The sequence below is a fragment of the Scyliorhinus torazame genome, chromosome 13, assembly GCF_047496885.1.
Source record: "Scyliorhinus torazame isolate Kashiwa2021f chromosome 13, sScyTor2.1, whole genome shotgun sequence".
In the NCBI taxonomy this organism is placed as follows: Eukaryota; Metazoa; Chordata; class Chondrichthyes; order Carcharhiniformes; family Scyliorhinidae; genus Scyliorhinus; species Scyliorhinus torazame.
Window position 1 is genome coordinate 207015418 of NC_092719.1, and position 15060 is coordinate 207030477.

At 48.5% G+C, this 15060-nt stretch overlaps 1 protein-coding gene across 1 annotated transcript in view; it reads left to right on the top strand.

Annotated features, from left to right (window-relative positions):
* Window positions 1-7165: 7165 nt before the first annotated feature.
* Window positions 7166-15060, top strand: part of sema3b (sema domain, immunoglobulin domain (Ig), short basic domain, secreted, (semaphorin) 3B) — a 421273-nt gene continuing 413378 nt past the window's right edge. The window contains exon 1 of the mRNA XM_072472978.1: window positions 7166-7184. The gene's annotated coding sequence lies outside the window, so the exon portion shown is untranslated. The remainder of the gene's footprint in view (window positions 7185-15060) is intronic.

Consider the following 15060-nt stretch of genomic DNA (forward strand, 5'->3'; position numbering starts at 1 on the left):
GACCAGCGACAACCCCCGGGGAAATGGGCAGGTGGAGAGGGAGAACGGGATGGTCTGGAAGGCCATCCTGCTGGCCCTGCGGTCTAAAAATCTCCTGGTCTCCCGCTGGCAGGATGTCCTCCCCAACACGCTCCACTCCATCCGGTCTCTCCTCTGCACCGCGACTAACGAGACCCCTCACGAACGTGTGTTTGCCTTCCCCAGGAAGCCCACCTCCGGGGTCTCGCTCCCAACATGGCTGACAGTTCCTGGACCCGTCCTCCTTCGGAAGCATGTGCGGACCCATAAGTCGGACTCCTTGGTCGAAAAAGTCCACCTCTTAAATGCAAACCTGCAGCACGCCTACGTGGCACACCCCGACGGGCGCCAAGACACAGTCTCCCTCCGGGACCTGGCATCTGCTGGATCCCCACGCACGACCCCCGATCTGACACCGCCCCTCCCCCGGTTGCCTCATTCACCCCGGCGCCACTCACCCTCCCTCCAGCGAACCTCACTGCAGCCCCCACCCCAGCAGGATCCATCCTCCCACTGGATCCACTCGGGGGTGACAAAGACGAGGACAACACGCTCCCGGAGTCACAGGTGACCCAGTCGGCGCCCACATCACCACCAGGACTGAGGAAATCGCAGAGGAGGGTCAAGGCCCCCGGCAGACTTAACTTGTAATGTTTCCACCACCCCGGCCGGGCTCTTTTTATTTTTTAACAGGGGGTGAATGTGGTAGTCACCACTAGTAGTATATTCTATGTATTACGGCACTGCCAGTATATTAGAGGTACAATGGTACATCCCTGCCTGCTGGCTCTGCCCAGCAGGTGGTGTATAAAAGTGTGTGCTCTCCTGTGCTGCAGCCATTCTGGTTCCAGCTACAGGAAGCACAACATCTTGTTCAATAAAGCCTCGATTGTTCCACTATTCTCATCTTTGTGGTAATTGACAGTGCATCAGTGTCTAGAGTCAGTAATAGTGACCAGCAAAGGGCAGTACAGTAGCACAGTGCCCTTAGCACTGTTACTTCACAGCTCCAGGGTCCCATGTTCGATTCCCGACTTAGGTCACTGGCTGTGCAGAGTCTGCACTTTCTTCCCGTGTGTGCGTGGGTTTCCTCTGGGCGCTCCGGTTTCCTCCCACAGTCCAAAAATGTGTAGGATAGGTTGATTGGCCATGCTAAATTGCCCTTGGTGTCCTTCTGCACTGTAAATTCTATGATTGTGTATTGTCAGAAATGCCCATCTGCTTCACTAATGCCCCAAGTCTCTTGCCCTTACTTGGTCTGGTCTATCACTCCAGGCTCTTGACAATGTGAAATAAAAACAGAAAATGCTGGGAATCCTCAGCAGGTCTATCAGCACCTGTGAAGAGAGAAACAGAATTAACTGGCGCAATTCAGTGGACTGAAGATAAAGTCCGCTGTCGGGCGTGTTTAGTAGGGTGTTTCTCGGCGGTGCAACACCAGGGTGGCACTGCCAGGGTGTTGGGGGGTACTGCAAGGTGCCTGGGGGTGTGCCCAGAGAGGACGAGATCCAGATGGTGGCGGGCAGAGCGAGTCGGGTGACCCGCAATCGGCCTGGCGCCCAGCATGGACGCTGATTTGGGGCGTGCGCCAATTCACCTGCTGCGCCCGAATCTGCGGCGGGCGCAATGGGGTCGCTGAATCACGCCCAACGTTTCGAGTCTTTATGACTCTCCTGCAGTGGCTCTTGACTCTCTGAAATGGCCGAGCAAGCAACAAACGGCAGCTCTGCCAGTGATGCCCACATCTCACGTGTCCTGTGATGCCCAGGGAATGAAGTCAATGCTCAGCAGGATGGCAATATGTGTGCTGTACTCATTTTAAGAACATTTCTTACCAGAAGGACACACGGTGCTTTTCTTGGGACATCCCAATGCACTTTACACCCAATGACACGCTTTTAAAGTCTGATTGCTGTTGAAATGAAAGGAAAAATTGATACCCAATCTGTGCACAGCAAGATCCCACAAACAGCAATGAGGTGTTTTACCATTTCGTGGGATGTGGGTGTGGCTGCATTTATTGCCCATCCCTAACTGCCTTTGATCTGAGTGGCTTGCCATTTCCGAGGGCAGTTAAGAGCCCATCGCATTGCTGTGGATCTGGAGTCATGTGTAGGCCAGATCACGATGGAAGATTTGCTTAGTGAGCCAGATGGGTTTTTACTACAATTGCTTCATGGTCACCATTACTGAGACGAGCTTTCCAAATCCAGATTTATTAATTCAATTCAAAGTCCACCAGCTTCCGTGGTGGGATTTGAACCCTTGCTCTCAGAGCATTAGCCTGGGCCTCTGATTACAGATCCAGCGACATTGCCATAGCTCCACCATCTTCCCAGACGATCAATTTTATTGATGTTTAGGGAGGACAGTGGGGGCAAAACCCCTGCTCTTTGATAAGAGTGGTGCTGTTTGCATTTGAAACAGAATGGACTAATTGCTACCCCTTCTAAACGAAGGCGTCTCCCACTGGGCCTCATTGGGCCGTATTACGTCCTCCAACTTCTTCTGGAAGAGTGAAGATAGTGCAGGCTTTACAACTTTGCATGGTCCTCATTAGCATGGTAACGACCTTTCGCTCAGCCACATTAAAGGAGAAAGCCAGAGTCCGAGCGGGTGTCGGCCTGTCCTTGACCGTTGTCATGGTCCCCTTTGCTGGCTGCGGTGAACGTTTGCTGAAGTGTGCCAGCTGTGGTGTTCATAATTACCTCTATCAATTCTGATTCATAGGACAGAAAGATGGGTCATTGTCTATCTCCCTGTCCCCATTTTACTCTCCTGAACTGAATGGTGACAATGACAGTACCAAGCACTTAATTGCAGTTGCTAATTGTTTTTTTTAGCCATTAACCCGAGGAGGACGGGGGGGGGGATGACGCAGTGAGAAACAGATAGCCTCGCAGCCAGCACTCCGAACTAGACAAGGTCACAATCTCAGCTCAATGCTAAGTCTGGCACAGCTCCTGGACTCTCTCGGTCAAGCACTTTGTACATCATTATGACTAAGCGTCTTCTATGTGAGGGACAAGTGCTGATTGTTCCTGATGGTGACATTTAATCTGAACAGACAAATTACTGCCGCGTCAGTCAGAGGTTTGTTCTCTGTTGTTCACATTGAATTCTCTCCAAGTTATCAAATGTATTGTCCAATAACTTTGTCCAAGAAATCTGGCACAAATGTGTTAGTCCTAGTGGCTAAAGGTTTAATAAAGGGGAGGAGAGTTTTTTTTAAAAATTAATTTACGAGATGTGGGCGTCGCTGGTTAGGCCAGCATTTATTGCCCTTCAGACAGTGGTGGGGAGCTGCCTTCTTGGACCGCTGCAGTCCGTGTGATGTAGGTACAACCACAGTGCTGTTGGGGAGGGAATTCCAGGATGCTGCCCCAGCGACAGTGAAGGAACGGTGATATATTTCCCAGTAGGGGTGGTGAGTGACTTGGAGGGGAACCTCCAGGGGGTGGGGTTCCCAGGTATCTGCTGCTCTTGTCCTTCTAGATGGTAGTTGTCGTGGGTTTGGAAGGTTTGGTGCTGTCTGAGGAGCCTTGGTGAGTTGCTACAGTGCATCTTGTAGATGGTATACACGGCTGCCATTATTTGTCGGTGGTGGAGGGTTTGAATGTTTGTGGAAGGGGGAGTAATCAAGTGGGCTGTTTTGTTCTGGATAATATTGAGCTGCTTGAGTGTTGTTGGAGCTGAACTCATCCAGACAAGTGGAGAGTATTCCATTACACTTCTGACTTGTGCCTTGTAGATGGTGGATAGGATTTGGGGGGTCAGGAGGTGAGTTACTCGCCGTAGGATTCCTAGCCCTTGACCTGCCCTGGTAGCCACAGTATTAATATGGCTAGTCCAGTTCAGTTTAAGATCAATGGTAACCCGCAGGAAGTTGACAGTGGGGGATTCAGCGATAGTCGGAAGTGGTCATTGCTTGGCACTTCTGTGGAGCGAATGTAACTTGCCACTTGTCAGCCCAAGCCTGGATTTTGTCCAGGTCTTGCTGCATTTGGACATGGACTGCTTCATTATCTGAGGAGTCATGAATGGTGCTGAACATTGTGCAGTCATCCGCAAACATCCCCACTTTTGACTTTATGATGGAAGGCAGGTCATTGATGAAGCAGCTGATGGTTGGGCCTAGGGCACTACCCTGAGGAATTCCTGAGCCTGACGAGTAAACAAAGGTGATGTGTTGGGTGTTCCAGATCACATACAGGTCACCAACACTTGAAATAGTGCAACACTATTTGATTGAATCATTAACTGTTTAAACATACTTAGACTGTGGGTTAATACGATACTAGCTTTAACTAAAGACCTCTCTGCCTTGTCCTAACCAGTCGATGCAATCAGCACATGGTGAATGTCTGTGTTGCAGGCTGTGAGCTCTGTCCTCCTAGCTAGCTGCAACTCGAATGAGCGGGAACTCTGATGCTCCCTGACTTTATAGTGCGTGTGCTCTCACTGGTGATTGGCTGCGGTGTTGTGTATGTTGATTGGTCCCACCGTGTGTCCATCAGTGTGTGTCTGCACTATGATATACTGGTGTATATTATGACAAAAGGAATAAGTTTATTTATAAGAACGTACTATTTACAAGGGGTCCTCTCTCTCTGTGTCGGCCGGTTCCTGGCCGATTGATCTTTTATACAACACGGTTATCAGCTCCGTAGTTAGCGGGAGATCCCAGTCCAAGGCAGAGAACCCAGCGATCCATGTCTCCTTATCAGAGTCAGACGATCAGGCATCTCCGTATCACAAGATAAAGAAGATGAGGTAGCCAGATGCACAGGCTTCAGAACCGGAGCAAGTGGGAGAACCTGGTGGAGTTCCCCCAAGGAGCCTCCCGAGCGGCGAACCTCCGTGCACGGAGGTGATCCAGATGTTGCTTCATCGGCTGATCCCGGATACGGACCTGGTATGATACGGGACTGGATTGAAGAACGACAACCCCCAGTAGCCAGCGAGTACTTTCGCCAAAGTTACGACCACTCCGTCAGGCAACACCTAGTCGGGCAACACCTTTGTAAATCTTGTGTACGCCGTACCTTTGTCCCAGTATCGGGGAGCAACAAGCCCAAGCGAGTCCGGTGTCACCGGCCCATCAACATTCCAGCCGGAGCCACACCAGTCACAGCATGAGGTAAGTTCTATACGAGAACAGAAAACGTGCCAGCCGGGTATCCATCGAACCTGTGGTTTGTTTCTTCAGGCCCTGATTCACCTTCTCTACTGTGCGCTCTGCCAGTCCATTTGATGCCCGGTGACGAGGAATGGTGCGAACATGGCAAATGCCATTTGCCTTTACGAATGCAGTGAACTCTTTCCTGTTAAACGAGGCCTGTTATTGGTAAGGAACACCTCTGATACGTTGTGGGTTGAAAAAGAGGGGCCCATCCATTCAATGGTTGCGCGGGAGGTGATGGACACCATCTTGTGGACCTCCAGCCACTTCAAGTGCGCATCCACCAAGATGAGAAACATGGATCCTAAAAGCTGGCCAGCGAAATCCACGTGAATATGACCCCAGGAAAGCCCGGATCACTCCCACGGGTGCAGGCAGCCGCTGTCGGAAGCTTTTGATGTTCTTGACAGACAGGGCAATGCTGGGCTACCAGCTCGAAGTCTGCGTCGATTCCCAGCCACCAGACATAACCCCTGGGCAGATTTTTCACCTTGGAGACAGCCGGATGTGCTGCATGAAGGTCTTTCAGAACCAAAATTAGCCCTTTCACCGGGACGACGACCCCACAGGAGGATACCGTTCTTGACGGTCAGCTCTGACATCTTGGCAGAAGAGGCATTCAACTCTGCCCTCGTGGTACACCGTACAAAACCAGATGTCGCACCTTAGCCAGCACCGGGTCAGTCTCCATCCGCTGACGAATGCAGGCAGTCGTTAAGGGTGTAGTGTCCATGAAATTTAGGCCTGCAACAATTTCATCGGCCGTGGGCGGATTCCACGGGCAGGGGAAGACAACTCAATGTGTCCGCATTCGATATCAGCATTCCCGGGCGGTGCTCCAATGAATACTGGCGCACAGACAAAAGCACAGCCCACCCCTGGATCCGGGAGGACGCGATCAATGGCAATGCCTTATCTTCGCGAAACCGGTCCAGCAGCGGTTTATGACCTGTAATGATGAAAAGGTGGCGGCCGCAAAAGTGTTGACATAAACATTTTACTCCGAGCACGACTACCAGAGCCTCTTTCTCTTTGTGCGGATAGTTACACTCCATGGCCGTCAATGTCCTGGAGGCAAAAGCTATCAGATGGTCGGGTCTATCGCACATCCGATGGGAGAGGAAGGCGCCAATGTTGTAAAACGGTGCCCAGTTGTGTTGAAATGGGTCAGTGCTCTCAACGAAACCAATGTCCATTTCACGAACCAGAAAGCAGCTTCCTGTTCATTACCCCAACCCTGGGCCGGCGTTTCAGCAGAAGGAAGTGAATGGGGGCCAGGATGTCGGCAAATTCGGAATAAAACGGCCGTAATAATAAGACCATAAGACACAGGAGCAGAATTAGGCCACTTGGCCCATCGAGTCTGCTCCGCCATTCAATCATGGCTGATATTTTCTCATCCCCATTCTCCTACATCATCAAGATAGACGGAAACACGTGGAGACCTCCCAATATTTCTTTGCAAAATCATTCACACATGCGTGGACATTTGGATGTATGTGTGGGTGTGTATGAACAGGTGTCATGGACACGTGTGGGCATGTTCTTTCAGTCTCCAATTAACGTTTACCAAATCCAATTACTTCAGTTCCAGCTTAGTTCAGGGACCATGGGTCAGTCTCTTACCTCGAGGTCAGCAAGTTGTCTCACACCAGGTACCTGAGCACAAATCCAGGCTGGCGTTCCAGTGCTGTACGAAGGGACTGCCGTTTTGGAGACAATGAGGAGAGCTCGACCTTATGTCCTGGCCAATACTTATCCTTCAACCAACCTCAAGAAGAAATAGATTATCTTGTTATTTATTGCTGTTTGTGGGAGCTTCAAGTGCGTAGATTGGTTGCCAGGGTTCGTGCATTGAAACAGTGACCACATGTCAAAACGTATTTCATTGACACTTTAAGACATGCTTGATTGTGATCACTTTTTTAATTAATTTTTCAGAGTGACCGGAAGTTTCCTGGATTTCTTCAGACCGGAGCACAGGGTAGGAGCTGAAAGAATTGTGAACAGGAATAAATGTGTTTAATTTTCCTCTAGTGACAGCTATTGAGCTGATTTGAACCAGTCATGGTTTTGTATTTATACATATGATGTATAAATTATCGGATTAAATGTGGTTACATCATATCATAAAGTCATCTTGAAGAGGTCCGCATCTGGTGCGACACAAAGAATTGAAAGGCCATCTGATTTTGGTTATGTTATTGGACTGGTTAACCCGCAGAGAGCTGGACTAATGATCAACAAGACAAGAGTTCAAATCTCACCGCAGCAGCTGTGGAATTTACATTTAGTAAATTAGGAAATAAAAATCTAGGCCCGAATTTTCACTGAGGGGCAGGAAACGAGTGTCGTTGCCGTTCACTGATTCCAAACTAACTCCTGGGGGGTGGGGGGACAGTTATTTGAGGGATTTTGACCAGGATGTTTTCTGAATTGGCAAGGAGATAGGTTTGGCAGCAATCGCGCTCTCGAAACTAGAAGACCAATCCGAGAGCTTTTAGCTTCAGAGTAGTAGCAGGCTACAGGAGAGGGTAAGTGAGTGAGAGGGTGCTTCAACATGGAGGCGCACTCTCTCCAAACATTTTACAAATCCAAATAAAATTGGAATAGTAGCCAGGCCACCACTCTTGGTGAGGGTGTGGGGAACCCTGCACTCGCCCCCTGGGGTGTTGGAGGGCCTGGAGGCCAGCTTTGAGAGCTGGCACCTTGGCCTTCTCCAGGATGCCTACCTCCAAGCAGTTGAACTGACCCCTGTCACGTCGGGAAACTGGAGGCTGATTGGGAAATCCCACTCGGCCTCCTTTAACTATCATTAACAAGGCTCCTAATGAACCTAATTGGATGCCTAACTTGTGACAACCATGCTGGGCCCTGAGCCTGCCTCCCCCAGAATGGACAGTGCCGCGAATGGTGTCGGGAAACCAGCAATGGCGCCGGTATCCTCTGGGCCCGTCCGCCTCTGCTCCCGACCTCGACGGAGTCTGAAAATCCCGACCCGGCATCCGCAATGGTGACAACCAACCTACCAGATTGTCGTAAGCACGGTAGCATTGTGGATAGCACAATTGCTTCACAGCTCCAGGGTCCCAGGTTCGATTCCGGCTTGGGTCACTGTCTGTGCGGAGTCTGCACATCCTCCCCGTGTCTGCGTGGGTTTCCTCCGGGTGCTCCGGTTTCCTCCCACAGTCCAAAGATGTGCAGGTTAGGTGGATTAGCCATGATAAATTGCCCTGAGTGTCCAAAATTGCCCTTAGTGTTGGGTGGGGTTACTGGGTTATGGGGATAGGGTGGAGGTGTTGACCTTGGGTCGGGTGCTCTTTCCAAGAGCTGGCGCAGACTCGATGGGCCGAATGGCCTCCTTCTGCACTGTAAATTCTATGAAATCTATGAAACACCCATCTGGTTCACCAATGTCCTGCAGGGAAGGAAATCTGCCATCCCTTACCCGGTCTGGCCTACACATGACACCAGGCCCACAGCAACGTGGTTAGCTCTCAGCTGCCCCCTGCAATGGCCGAGAAAGCCACTAAGTTGTACCAAAGACGCTAAACAGGCAGTGGCTCACCTCCATCTTCTCTGTCTATTAGCCAATCAATGTGCTGGCTTTGTCAGTGTTGCCTACACCATGTGAATAAACAAAAAGAAACACTAGGAGACAAGTAGACCCGATTATAAACTAAAGCATTTATTTTCCATCTGCGAGCAAACATCACTTTCTCAATTTATGTTATTATTGTTTTTGTGTTAAGTAATTGGTGGGTGGAATCTGTCGCCCTCTCACACAGAGGGCAAGGGTAAATAGGGCAGGTTGTTCTAAAGAAAGAGAAACAAAGATTATTGTTAAAGGGTCATTGCCGTGCTGTATTTTGTCTACAAGGATGCAATGCAGTCGGACCACTTTATATCATGATGACCTGTTCACTTACTGCTGTCTCTCGGTCCTCTGTGCTTCTACACTCGCCATGCTCAGGTCAAAGTTAGACGGACTGTACAGTGAAAAGCAGGCACACTCACCTCACTGACATCTGTCAGGCGCTAGCTGTTTTCTTAAAAGCCATATTAAAACACCCTTTAAATGCAGCCCTTTCGTTTCATGGTACCATAATAGCAATAACATGAGTGGTGGTCTGTGATTACTAATGCACTGCAGAGTGCGTCCTTCAGACAAAAGGGGTTTTGAACCACTGGCCTAAGCTCCTCATTGTACAGTCTGCTTCTATCTATACTGACCCTTCACCTCACCATTTTAAACTCTCGTATCCTGTTGCCTGGGTTGCGTTAGTAAACGTTATCAAGTCATCTCTCATACCTAATAATAATAATCGCTTATTGTCACAAGTAGGCTTCAATGAAGTTACTGTGAAAAGCCCCTAGTCGCCACATTCCAGCGCCTGTTTGGGGAGGCCGATCCAGGAATTGAACCCACGCTGCTGGCCTTGTTCTGCATTACAAGCCAGCTGTTTAGCCCACTGTGCGAAACCAGCCCCTGCGTGTGGCCTCACTCCAGGCAGCATCCTAGTGCATCTGTATTGTGTCCTCTCTTACATCCAACATCCTTCTCATTATATTTAAGAAGTATTTTGAGACATTTCAAAGTCACAATAATGCACTGTGCAAACACTCAGTTCAATGTTTTGCAATCTTGTGGCGTCTCGATTTAAAAAACAAAACAGCATTTTGGGCTGGTGGAAGGTACCTGCTGTAGTTAATTCCCCACACAAAAGAAATCTGCAACTTATTTTTAATTATTGTGTGCCATGTAACCAAATAGGATTAGAGGTAGGCGACAAATGTTCACATCTGTACTTTCTTATGTATACAAAACTTTTAATGGCCTTCATGACACAGCCCTGTCTTGCCTAGCTATTAGCTGTGGTGGGTGATTACAGTCCACCCAGGGAGTCTAAGTTGCTGTGGCAACATACACTTTGTCATCCAGAGCTAAGGATTAGTAAAGTCACCAGATGACCATTGACCGCTTTCTCCTTTTGAGGGGGAGACCTGCCTGGTCGTCATTTAACCTGAGGATCACCACACCACAGGCAAGGGGAATGAGAAGGCGGGACCTTCATCAATAACCTCAGTCGGTACGGGAATTGAACCCGTACTGTTGGCCTCACTTCACATCACGAGCCAGCTGTCCAGCCAACTGAGCTAAACCGGCTGGGGATGGTGATGGCAGAGTTTCCTTTTCATCACCATGGCTGAGGAGGAATCTCCTTCCCTCCTGCCATTGACGTGTGTTGGGAGGATTTGGAGGTTGAACGTACCTCCCTTGGCCATCAAGTGCTGGAAAGGGCCTCCGATTCTGAGGCAGGTACACTGTCCACTGCACTGTCAGACCTAGATATAACCTGCGGGAGTGGAACTCAAAACAGACTCTGGGCCAGAGACAAGCAAATAATTTGCTCCATTATTCTCACTTCTTCGATAAATCCATTTTTACCCACTCCCAAAAAGATATGAAAAGCATTACCAACATTAAGGCCTTCATTATTGATAGCTGGTGAGGTTTATATGACATTTATAGCATGATGGAACCTCTTATTCATTTCAATAAAAAGGGCTGGATTTACCAGACAACCCAGCACATGTTTTTCGGAGGCGCCCCGCCAGCAGGATCTACCGACCCCGCCGATGTCGATGGGATTTCCCAGTGATGGGAAACCGTGTGCCGGCGTGGAGTTTCCCACCTGAGTGAATCGCCGGTAACATCAAATAGATGGGTGGGACACAGCCACCCCAGAGAGCAGTGGAGGACGGCTCATTGAACATGTTCAAAGATGAGTTGGATAGATTTTAATCGACAAGGAAGTCCAAGGTTATGGGGAACAGGTAGGATAGTAGAGGTAAGGCCACAATCAGATCAGCCATGATCTTGATGAATGGTGGAGCTGACGTGATGGGCCGAATGGCCGATGCCAGATCCTATGATCTTATGAATGTCCGTGATTGAGTAATCATAAATGAACTCTGGGGGGGAGCTGCCTTGATGCGCCAAATAGCGTCTACTCACCCCAAACTTTGCAAAAACGTGTTTGCATTTTTCCTGTTTGTTAGCACACAGTACATAGAACATCAGAGAAAACAATTGCTATAAAAATAACTCTTGTCATGAGCTCTTAATCCCTCTCTCTCGCTTATTCTAAAGGTTTGCCAGACATTTTCACAACAGCGTCTTTTTAAAATGATAGAAGTGTATGCGGAACGTTAACCCACTATATTATTTATATTGTTATGAAAATGTTCCCAAAATAAGCCATTGCTTTGGAGCCAACATGATGCAGTATAAATTAAAGTATTTATTCTTTGAGTTTGAAGAATTTTCCATTAGGTGGTCCCGGCTTTTCACACCGGCTGGAGTTCAGAATTGGCTTGAAGCTTTGCTATCCACTTGGCTGTTCTTTCCACCGGGTACTGCACTCACGACTGTTTTTAAATGTCACATAGGAGGAAGGGAGCTGCAGAAATCAGTACCTGAACTCCAGTTGAGTGGCGTTTCAATAGTTTATTAACTTTGGTTGTATTCTGCGAGCCTCGAGCCTCCACAGACAATGGGAATATAAATTTGAGCCAGACTGACTGAATACTTCCGCTTCCCACTTCGCAACAGTCCATCTATTGACGATGACTAATCATAGAATTTACAGTGCAGAAGGAGGCCATTCGGCCCATCGAGTCTGCACCAGCCCTTGGAAGGAGCACCCTACTTAAGCTCACACCTCCACCCTATCCCCGTAATCCAGTAACCCCACCTAACCTTTTTGGACACTAAAGGCAATTCAATGTGCATGAATACACTCTACTGGGTATCTTGTGACGAAAATGTTCATGTTATGTGGAGACCATTATGACTGAGCATGTTTATTTTTGAGTTTCCTTATTTGGAGCCTTACCAAGTGGTCAGTAAGGGTGGTGGGGCCATCATCAACATGGTCACCTGGGCAGTAACTGATAGGGGATTGTCCACACGTTTCAGAATCTTCCCATCTTTCATTGCATTTGGCATGGGGATTGATTAGTTCTGCAATTTGTTCTGTCACAGCCTCCAAAGTGAAGCTGAAATCTCCCTTCAGTGTAATAGCTTATATTTGTATTCTCAGTTCCCCTCTCAGCGACGAGTCGTGTTTTATAGCCTTTTATTTCTCGGCGCTGTGAGCACTGGGAAACACGTGGCTGAACGCTCTCACTATGGGACTTTGTTCCCATTTAGTTAAACCGCGCCCAATGTCATTAACATGTTTCGAGGAGAAATGTTAACAGTTCTCTTCCTGACGAAGGACCTCATTTCGCGGGAGAGTTGACTGATGTGCCAATTACCAACATTCCTGAATTCGTCATCATTAAATGAATGACTGGATGACCAGGAGTGGAGGGAATTGGATGGACCCATCACTGTGTCTGAATTGCAATCCATGCTCCCATTGAGTAAGGCTCTGCGCTGGGTGCCTTACTATGTACAATTGACCTCTTTAAGTACACACAGCAACAGACATGCCCACAATTGGCAGTCCAGTGGAAGAGACATTTAGTTTTGGTCATGTTTGGTTGAAAGAGGAATGATGGCCAGAGCCCCACAAGAACTCCCTGCTCTTCAAATATTTACAGAATCGACATGAAACACCACCTCCGGTGCCACCTCCCACAGCAGGGGAACCAATTGGTGGCGGAAGAGGTAGAGTTTATCCCTGCTGATTTCTCAGTCCTTTAGATGGAATATCGCTTTAGAAATTTCAGGAGTGCTATGACAACTTGGCATAGATTTTCACGATCATCGCTGCAATTGTGCAGTGTGGATCACCTGCCTGTTATTGAAGCCAAACTATTTTAAATCCATTGATTCCAGTGGATAGGAAAATTGGGTAGATTGTATAACGGACAGTCAGATTAACACCCATTCAACAGTCAATTGAGGCATTCGATACTCCCCCTGCCCCGCCATGGGCATCCTACTTGTATTGGAAGTGACTGCCGCCATGTGGGGAGATGGCCTCTGGTGGGTTACTGAGGAGGGAGGGGGTCAAATAGTAGAGGTGGGGCTTCCTTTACAGCCACCTCAATGGCAATAGCCATTCCCATGGCAACCGCATTGCTGCTGCAACAATGCCCTCGCCCCATCCACGTGAATCATTAGGACCTGCCTGGTCCGAGCTGTTTGAAATGACCTGACCTGGTCTTTAAGGTGCCCTGGAGGCATCGTCTCCTTCACTTTGGGCTGACCATGTCTGCTGAGGTCACAATGTCACTTGGGACTGATGCCTAACGCCGGGAATCCGTTACAGGACAATTCTGAACCCAGAGGGTTAGTTTGCTCTATCATGCCTCTGGCACCACTCGCTCCAAGTGGCAACCTTTTTACCCTAATCGCTTTTGCTGAACATTTCATATTTGCTTTATTATTTTGACATGAAACATTTATCTCATTACCTCCTAAACATTGAATCAGTGTCAATCGATGTTTGAGTCAATGCATTCTGTAGCCTTTAGGTGAAATCTTTCTAACCTATTCCTAATTAGTCTGGAACTAATTGTAGTGATATCACTCTTGGCCAATATTCATCCTTCAACAGCAAATCCGGTTATCTGGTCATTATTTGTTCATGGAATCTTGCTGTGTGCACTTTATCTGTCCCGTTTGTTTCTTTCATTACAACAGTGTCAGAGGCTTGATTGGCTGAAAAGCACTTTAGGATGCCCTGGTATCATTATCGACACTATCTAAATGCAAGCTGTCTAAGGACAGCACGGTAGCACAGTGGTTAGCACAGTTGCTTCACAGCGCCAGGGTTCCAAGTTCAAATCCCGGCTTGGATCACTGACTGTGCTAAGTCTGCACGTTCTCCCCGTGTGTGCGTGGGTTTCCTCCGGGTGCTCCGATTTCCTCCCTCAGTCCAAACATGTGCAGGTTAAGTGGATTGGCCATGCTAAATTGCCCTTAGTCTCCAAAAAAAAAAGGTTAGGTGGGGTTACTGAGTTACGGGAATAGGGTGGAGGTGTAGGGCTTAAGTGGGGTGCTCTTTCCAAGGGCAGGTGCAGACTCGAAGGGCCGAATGGCCTCCCTGCACTGTAAACTCTATGATAAGTTCTGTTCATCAGTTGCACTGACTTGTAGAAGCACTTTTTTTCCTATTTATGTTCTTAATGGGTGGGATTTTCTGGCCGTTCCTGCCAGGCGGGATCTTCCGCGGGTTCCCCTGGCGGAGGAGGGTATGAACAAAGGGAAACCCCGTTGACAGTGGGGGGGGACAGGGAGATCCCACGACTGGCCAATGGCGGATTGTGTCCGCCACTGCAAAACACGCCGCGGGAGAGGGAGGAATGGAAAATCCCACCCACTGTCTTAAATCTATATCCTCCTGCTAAATCCCTCCTTAACCTTCTCTGCTTCTGCACCAGTGAATGAGTAGGCAGTGGATAGAATGAAGCACCGCCAGCCCTTGATTGTAAATGATGCAGAATAATTCACAATAATCCCTGCAACCTCCCCAATACCCTCTCCAATGCTTCAACCTGCATTGGTATTTCAAGATTGTAGAGCCTCAGAGCTGTTATCGTCTGAGCAATCTCGTTTTATTCCCCGATTATTTTTTTCTGTTTCCTATACCAGTTTCATTCCTTAGCTCTTTCTAGCTGTCTTTTTTTTCAAGTGGCACTTTTTTTTCTGGGTGTTGTGCGGAACTGACCGTCCCTCCGAGCTTCTTCTGCGCTGTCTTGCCCTGTAAACCCGGCGATTGTTCAATTGTTGAGACATTCTTTCAGGCTTCCTAACCTTCACCAGTAACAATTGCCTGTCCCGTCTGCCGACTGTCAGTTCAGATACGACTATTTTTCCATCATGTTTCAGGTTGGTTCCTGGC